This window comes from Merops nubicus, unplaced genomic scaffold, assembly GCF_000691845.1.
Source record: "Merops nubicus isolate BGI_N331 unplaced genomic scaffold, ASM69184v1 scaffold1360, whole genome shotgun sequence".
NCBI lineage: Eukaryota > Metazoa > Chordata > Aves > Coraciiformes > Meropidae > Merops > Merops nubicus.
The window spans coordinates 279731-288701 of record NW_008581958.1 but is presented as its reverse complement, the minus strand read 5'-3'; the positions used below and the strand labels follow the sequence as shown (position 1 = coordinate 288701).

The 8971-nt window shown below is 41.4% G+C and overlaps 1 protein-coding gene across 1 annotated transcript in view; it reads left to right on the top strand.

Annotated features, from left to right (window-relative positions):
* LOC103768880 (protocadherin-15-like) overlaps window positions 1-8971 on the top strand; it is a gene marked incomplete at its 5' end in the record, with an annotated part of 190564 nt that overhangs the window by 42680 nt on the left and 138913 nt on the right.

Here is an 8971-nt window from a genome sequence, read left to right as displayed (position 1 = left end):
CAGGAACCAGTGTAGTCAAGGTTTTGCATTATCCAGATCTGTGCCTCTTCTTACTGTTTCTTCTCTGTGCTATTAAATAACCAGTCTTCTTTCTTTCCTTCTTTCAAAGATCAGTTACGTGGGCAGCTACATTACAGATTTGTACTTTGCCTAGTCAAATGTATTGAACTTTTTTGAGAATTGAGAGATGAAAGCACTGTCCAACTTCAATCTTTTTTTTTTTAGCTTTAAGGAAATAGGAAAAGCATGCATGCCACTTCTCTTAAAAATGAAACATTTTAACTGGTATTTATGAATCTTCTGTGTTTTCATTGGCCAGGCATGCAGTGACCCCCCTAACCAATAAACTACTGCTCTCGTTTGTGTTTAGTTTGACAAAAGGGTGATTTTCAGTTTCCACATTAAAAAATGGAGAGCTATTTAAGCATGTGTATTTTTTTTTTTTCAAAGAGGCAGTGGAATTAGTTTTTCTAAAAGTTTGCAGCAATCCCAACAGAGGGGTTTTACCTCAGTTGGGTTGTGCAAGGTGCATGGGAGTGCAGAAGTTCCACTACGGACTTTTGCCATGGAGGAGAAGTCTATGTGCCTGACCTTAAAATTGCAGTGTGGAAAGGCAGATCTCAACTAATAGATCCACATTATCAGGACTGTTCTAGGAGGTAGTGTTTAGCTTCGAGATTGCGACAGAGAAATCTTTGACAGCTTGATGAAGAGCAATCTTGAAAGCTCTGCAGTCAGGACCTTTGCTCACTTTGTCTGCACTGGAGCAGGAGGAAAATCTTACGTATTATTTCTGTGGCATGCTCTTTTCCCTATTTTAACTTCTTCACTTTAAGAGATTTGCCTTCCTGATCAGTGCTTAGATTTTTTTTTTTTTTTCCCCAAAGTATTGACTAAGTTTTAGAAGCTTTATTCAATTCTGTGGCAATGTGGATTTTTTTTTTTTTTTTTTCCAAAGTATTGACTAAGTTTTAGAGGCTTTATTCAATTCTGTGGCAATATGGAGCAACAATAACACGAGCCTGCACCTTTTGCGTTAAACATCAGGTTAAAGGTATCTTCAGTGATTCATTGTCATGTTTGCAATTTTGTTACTTGTGAACCAGTCTTCATTCTTCATAGCTCTGAGTTCAGTTGTTGTCATCTCTAACTTTCAGCTGTGAAATCTGAGGATTGAAATCAAAGACTTGTGTGTTGTTTCAGACTGTTATGCTGCTGAAGTAATATCTGGGGTATAGAAAGACTACTGGAAAGATATTTCCTCTTCCTTTCATCTAGAGATTAATTCTCTTTGTTCTGGAACTTAACTGGACATCTGATCCATTTTAACACTCAGAATAGTTTCTTTTTTTACTAACAATCCAGTTAATCATGGCATGCTGCTTAATGTAACGTAGTTGTACGTAGGGTGAGATAATGGCTTTTGAAGCTCAACTTTGTAAAAACCACTGAAAATAAACTGTGGAGGGTTTCATGAGTATTGTCTCTGAGCTATGCTGACATAGGGTTGACTACCTGTTGCAGCAGAAGTCACTGATGCTGAAGTCTGTGAGAAGTTCAGTAGCCAGGCTGGAGCAACGTCGTTGGGAAATGTTGTTGGGAAAACAGATTGTCCCTCTTATTGTTCATGCATCACCAAGTGAATACAGGGCTAGAGATACCTAGGGGTGTGGTAATATAAAAGTAACGTTCTCAAAAGTAATTGGAATGATACACAAATTTCAAGGATTTTTTTTTTTACTAGGTTTTATTTTCAGAGAAAATATCAAGAGTATCCCACAAGACAACAAAATAATTAGAGCCCAAAGAACTGCTGTAACACCAGTGAAAGGTATTTGTGAGATCCCAGTGCTGGCAGGAAACTCATCATTTTTCAATAAACATAATGTTCTTACAAGTACAGCAGTCACTTGACAAGCAGAAAGACAGCAAACAGCAGCAGGTCTCCTGACACTTTGATACTGAATGCTCTTGATGGATGGTGGGTAGGTTGTTGTTTCTGTAACAACATACACTTAAAAAAAATATCCCCTCCCCTGTTATCTCATTATCTGCTGGCCTCCCTCAAAACCATATTTTTTTTGTTTCCTGGAGTTTTGTATCTGCAAGTGTGTGTGTGTGTTAATAGTTCTCACAGTGAAAAGTGGTCAAGTGTTCTAGCTTGTGTATGTTCATTTTACTGCTGCTTGGTTTGGGGTCTTCATCACATTCTCTTACCTAGCTGTTTTCTTCTAACACTTTCTGCCTGTGGTGGAGCACCTTACAGAATCATAGAATTATTCCGGTTAGAAAAGACCTTCAAGATCATCAGGTCCAGCTGTTAACCCAGCACTGCCAGGTCACCACTAAACCACATCCCTCAGCACCACATTTCCACAGCATTCCAGTCTCTCCAGGGATGGGGACTCCACCACTGCCATGGGCAGCCTGGGCCAGTCCTGGAAAAGCCTTCCTTCAATGAAATTCTTCCTAAGATCTAATCTAAACTTCCCATGGCACAGCTTGAGGGAATTTCCTCTTGTCCTGCCAGCTGTTACTTAGTATCATAGAATGTCTTCTGTTGGAAAGGACCTTTAAAGGTCACCTACTCCAACTGCCTTGCAGTAAGCAGGGACATCTTGAACTAGATCAGGTTGCATGGGACCTTTCTTCTTAAGATTGTCTAGCAATGTGGCTTACTTGCTGGACTTAGAAGCTGACTTCACCACTGCTGCATGCTAAGCTTCTGGTGACAGTACATGAAACAAAAGGATTAGGAGCTGGCTGGGCTTGCCAGTATCACAAATGAGTCTGGCTACATCTCTCAGCTTTTATTTTACTAACAAACAGATGAAACGAAGCAGCTCAGCCCATTAATCTCCATCCTTTTCTATGCCCGGAAACAGTGGGATTGACTAATTTTCCAGGCTTCCTTGTGTCTCTGCACAATTTCTTTGATTTGCAGCTCTCTGGGACTTTCTCTCTGCTGTTTGACAGGCTCCTCCGGAGTCAGGGACTCAGGTAAAGTTGCTAGCTGGTAACATGGAGGCTGCCCTGAGGACATGGCTGCTTGGTTCAACAAGTCATTGAAATGTCATGGAGGACCTTTTCTTTTTAAGTACTTTGTATCGGAAAGCTTTGGTTTCTTTTTAAGGGAGGGAAAAAAAAATTCCTACAATTACAAAACTGCTGCTCCCAAAACTTAATTCACCTACTGCTTCTCATCAAGGCTGGCTATTTTGAGTAATTCTTTTAGTGCCTGCAGAAAACGGGTTATCTGATTGAAGAATGTGTTTCGGTTTCCCTAAAATCACAAAGTTAATTCCACAAGCAGATGCAACTGAATTTAAATGACATTAACATATATTATCCATTAATGTATAAAAACTGATTTCCTTCTACTCAACAGTGGATTGCTTGAAACCAGGTATTAGAATCAAATATACTTAAAGTGAGCTTTTGTATCCTAAACAACCTTCTCTATATTTGCTTGTTTCTTTAAAATTTGAAAGGAATTGAAAGGAAAAAATCTTGATCAGTGTGGTTTACGTGTTTTGGTTTTGATTATTTTTTTTTTTAACTAGACCATTCCTCTTCGGTTCCAATGTGAAAATTTGACATTTGTTTGCTTTTGTAGTTAGGTGTTATGAACAAGAGTCATATGAGCAAGAGTCATAGGATCACAGGATAATTCAGATTGCAGGGCATCTCAAGAGGTGGAGTAGTTTGAACCTGTTCCTCAAGCACGGTCAGCTATGGTTCCACTGGCAGTTTAACTGTGGAGCAGGTTATTTAATTCTTAGCCTTCAAGTGTACAGATGTGTGAAAAGTCATGTCATTTCCAGTACTTAGTGGCAAAAATGAAATGTTTTTGTTGATGTTTTATACTTATCTGAGAAGGTTCAGTGTTTGTAATTCCAGCCAGTGAATTTGCTTCAGAAATTGTGAACCGTACTCAAGACATTTCAATACTGATATTTTTCAACTCAATTCCATTGTTGAGCAAAGATTTTTAGCCATTGTAACAGAGATTTCAAAGGAGCATAACTCCAGGTCCTTTAATTATTAAATAACAGTGTATAAAATACTGCATTTCAGATGGAACACTTCAGATGGGAAATGCTGCCATGCTTTCAAATTTTTGAAGCTTTCAGAAGGAAATATATCCCACACTGCTTTAAAAGTTGTTTGTCTCAAGGTTATGGCCCTCTTGGCTGTTCAACACTGTCCTCATAAAACCAAGAAAGTTTTTCTCCATAGAGATTGGTAAAGCTCTGTAGGCGGGTGTGGCCAGGGGGTTGGAGATCAGCACGTGGGGCAGCAGGACACTTCCCACACAGGATCACACTTCTGCTTGGGGTACAGCAGGCCTAGCACTGGTCTCTTGGGGAGCAATGTTTCCTCTGGGTTTCTTTCCCATAATCATGGTGGTACAAGTCATTACCTTTCTAAACCCATGAGTTACTGGATTGGTGATCTTCTGGGGACTTAAACTCTTCCCCCAGGAGCTGTAACCAAGCCAGGCCAGCACTGTGTGCCCTGCCTGCTCCATTCTGCTGTAACCTCATGGGATATTGGACTAGTACACAATACATACTATGATTGGCCCTCCTTTTCAATCCCAAATGTTCTCTGGAGAAAACCATTCCCCGTGTTGTCAGTTAAGTCTGTTCAACACCTTTTTTGCATTTGAAAAATTTGTGGTACCTCCCACCTTAAATGTGTGGTGGTTTACTGGTTGGTTGGTTGGTTGTTTTCCCTGCTTGTTTTTCTCTGGCATTAACCAAAGGGTCTAAGAGACTTCTAACAGTGTTGCTATGGCGCTAAGTAGTTGAGGTTTCTGTATTCTAAGCCTCAAGGCTTATTTAACTGCCTAATGTTGTGTGGTGACAATCATGTTGACACCTTTTGACCTGTGGGGACTGCTTGTTCCATCAAAATGAATACAGACCTACTTAGGCCTTCAGCACGCGATGCAGCTCTCCACTTAGCGCCGTGGCCTGGCTGACACCATCCCGTTGCTTCTGCAGGCCTCGTAATGCTCTTGGCTGTTTAAAATGCTCAGCTGTGCTTCCCAGGGTACTGCTCCTGTGACTTACAGGCTTGTGGTTTTCCACTGACCTTGGAATAACATGACCTACCACCCATCACTATTAACAGTGTAACACAACAAAAAATTAAGTATGCATTAACTGAGTAATCAGGAAAATATTTTTCCTTGCCCTACTAACGAGACTTGGTTGTAGAAGGGCAGAAGAATGGCACACGGGTGGAAAAAACACATCAAGCTCAAAACGTTTTAACGAATTGTCACATGTTCGGATGGGATTGCAAGGCTGGGATTTATGCCTTTGCATTTCAGAGGGAGAAGTTAGAAATAAATATGCGTGACTTTTGTCAGAAGACAGAAGAAGAAGCCTTCTGTGCTCTTGATTTTTGGCTTGTGTGAGCATGTGCGTGTCAGTTGGTTTATACAGATAAACCAGGAAGCTCTGGTCTGTTGTCTTAGTGTGTGTTGTGTGATTTCAGCAGAATTCAAGCCTCCAGATACAAATAGCTAGTCCTGAAAATATTCACATAGCACTCAAGAAATGCGCTTCTGCTCAAGTCTTGGCAAAATATTGCGGCTCAGCACCTGGTTCCATTTGGGAAGGGGTAGTTAAGTATTCTTAGACTGTTGGTCATCCAGGGGGTGTTCCCAACGTCTCGGGCAGCTACAGCCTTCCTTTGTCACATGGCTGAAGGAGGGCAACAACAGCAACATCCCTTGTCACAGTCCCTTTGTGGTGCTCAGGAAGTACTGATGGGTTCAGATTCTTCTGTATGTCTTAGATGACTCAACCACCAGGTCACCAAGCTACTTTGGAAGACAAAGAAGAAGCTGTTGTCCATCTGTTGAAGTTGTGCTGTGCAGGATATAGTCCAAGATTCACTGGATTGGAAAGATTGCCCTTTCATCTCAGACTGTGCCCAATTCTTCTGCAATGAACACTTCATTAAAAAATTGGAATAATTTTAGCATTACAGACCCCAGAAATGTTTGGAGACCATGTTTCCTGAGGAGACAGAGGTACCAGCAGGTGACCCTTGGAAAGGCATCTGAGAGAGAAGTGTTTTCTCAGTGGGCTGGCCCAAGGGAGCTGGGTGCTGAATGCAGGGATTGAATTGGCATTTTTGAAGACATTTTAAGTCTTTTTTGGTTTTGTGTTTGATTTTTTTTTTTGTTTGTTTGTTTTTGCCCCTACAGTAGTTCTGAGTACCCAGCACTGGATTCCAAATTCCACTGCGAAGTCTGATGCATGGAAGTGAGACCTTGCAATGTTCAACTGTGGCTAAAATGTTTATGGGTTTGTTCTGTACTTGGTACAGGAGCTTAAATGAGGGGGGCTTAGAAATGAGGAGGGCTTTGGGAACTATGAAAACTAGGTTCCTCAGTACACTATGCAGAAGTGTGGTCTTTGTAGAAAGTCACGGTAGTCTCTCTGCTGCACCTTGCTGGTCCTCAGGACGACTAACATTGGAAAACTAGTGTTTTTTCACCTCATGGTCTAGCTAAATAATTGCCACAGGATGTAAATGGGAGTAGAACAAATGCTGTGGTGTTCTTGGTTCTAGACAAAGCTGTGTCAGAAGTGGGCAGCCTAAAAGTCCCCTCTGTCACAGGGGCTTGAGGCACACCAGTGGGCTTTGTGTAGGCACAGATACCATGCCATGTTCCTCCTCACAGTCTCATTCTTGATCAGAGCAGACCAGCATGCCAAGAGGGTGTCCATCCACTGATTGAACCATAAGTAGCCTTATTGCAGTGCCTTGTGTTTCATCATGTAAGTTAGACTTCAGTCATCTTACAAGATCGTTAATAATTTAGAGCATCTATCTCCCATGACATTTGAATTAATTGCCTTCCTCAGAGCAAACAGGCAGCACTAAATCAAGGTAATTTAGGCAAAGATTTACTACTTGAATAGCATAGAGAGAATTAATTAATTACAGTAAATTTCTGTTACTCCTGTAAATATTACCTGTATCTGCTCCACATCAGTTCCATTATCTACCAAGAGTAAAGCATCCACGCCTCTGTCAGTAAATGTTCACTGAACAGAGATTTTCTGCACAGAAAGGCTTGTATTGAAAAGGGCTTCTACTGTACCAACCTTTTTTGTAATCAGTAAAACAAGATTAGGGAAAAAAAAAAGTAATTGATGGAATCTGTTCATACTGTGAAACTCTAATACCACCTTAGTGTAGCACATTTATTTTCATCTGTTGGTGCGATGGGAATAGTCCTTAAATATATGAAAAGGAACAGTATAAACAGATAAATGATGTTGTACTTCCTCCTTCAAATTATTTTCTGTTCAATAATACAGACTGTAATGAAAGAGAAAGACTATTACTATTTTCCTGTCAAGTTGTATACTTTGTTTGAGAAAGCCTCAAAAATCCCAGCTGATCTGTAAATTCCAGTTTGCATGAGAAGAATTTGCTGAGCCAGGTTTCCCCCTCTGTGAGAACAGGCTTTTCTCCGGGCATCAGCTCTTTTATTAGGGCAAGCCTTATGAGATTCTCAAACTTCCAGTATTTGTGCAACTACTCTGCTTGCATTGCATGGATAATACTCCCCATAAAGGCTTCAATTTTGGGTGCAGATAGGGAAGGGGTGATTTAAGTGGTCCTCAGAAAGAAACAGATTGACCACAGTCTTCAGTGAAAGATTTTGGGCAAACTGCAATTCCAATTTGAAAGAAAAAAATAATTATTTTAAGGTGAGAAACAGTTCTGCACCGAGGATTATCAAAGCATTTTGTATCCCAAAATAAGTGTAAGTAGAACTATGTCAAAATATATCTGAGTTCATAGTAACAGTAACGTATCATGTAACACTGCGCCTGCATTATGCTGTTGTGTATATTCACTAATACCACAGTCATGACAGTAAATACCACGGTCATGAGTTCTGCTTGGACTGGCAGACATAAGCTGGGCAGACTGTTTTCCAGCCAGCATTGTACATGCAAATTAGAGAGCTCAGGAGCAGACACATGAAGAAGCTCCTGGTCCAGAGGCCGCCTGTGGCTGAGCACACCCTTCAGACAGATCTTGCAGGGTAGCACAAACCTCTGCTCTTTTATTGCAGTACTGGAGTCTCCAGTTCTACTGGTAAGGAGATCACTGGTGCAAGCAGGCTAGAATTGCACTGACGGCTCTGGCAGCCTGTGTTCCTCACCTGGTTTGAAGTTCTCTGGTTTAGGATCTAGAGACTTTGGTAGGGGTGCCACAGATTTATCCATTTGTGAATCCTGAGCTTTTAGTTTAGACGTGTTCCCACAGTTTTGTCTCTGCCAGGTTGTGTAACAAATGTAGCCTGCTGTCCTGGTTGGCTGGGACAGAACCATAGGCCAGCTGTGATCTGCAGGCTGTTAGCAGTTTGGAGTCAGCCAGGGCAGCTGACCTGAGCTGGCTCCAAGTATATTACATCCTAGAAAGGTCATGCTCAGTATAAAGGGGGAAGTTTACTGAGAATGAGATCTCCTGATCCTGCTCCTCTTCCTGCTCCTGAGGACTGCTTTCCTGCTTGTGACCACTGTATGTTTGCTGGGCTGAGTGTAACTTTCTTTTCTTTGTACTGGTGTTGGTTTCTCTGTTTTGTTGAATTTGTTTTAATTTCAATCCACGGGTCTTCTCCCCTTTTCCCAGTCCCCCCTTACTGCTGTGGAGGGGTCATGGAGTGATAGAGAAACTGCTGGAGTTTAGCCCCAGATACAGGCTAAACAGAGACACCTACTTTGTACATTACCCTCAAACTCTGGTAGGTGATGGGTAGTGCACAGTATGCTCTAATTTTCAGTTGCTTCACCTGAGCTGTATAGCTTGGGGTATGAGCTATGGACTGGTTCGTCCTGTAGGAACAGCTAATGTTTCCTTCCTGTGATACTGAGGTGCTTTTCAGCTGCTTGGACAGGAGAGGAATGCCTTTTCCATTCCACAAGCA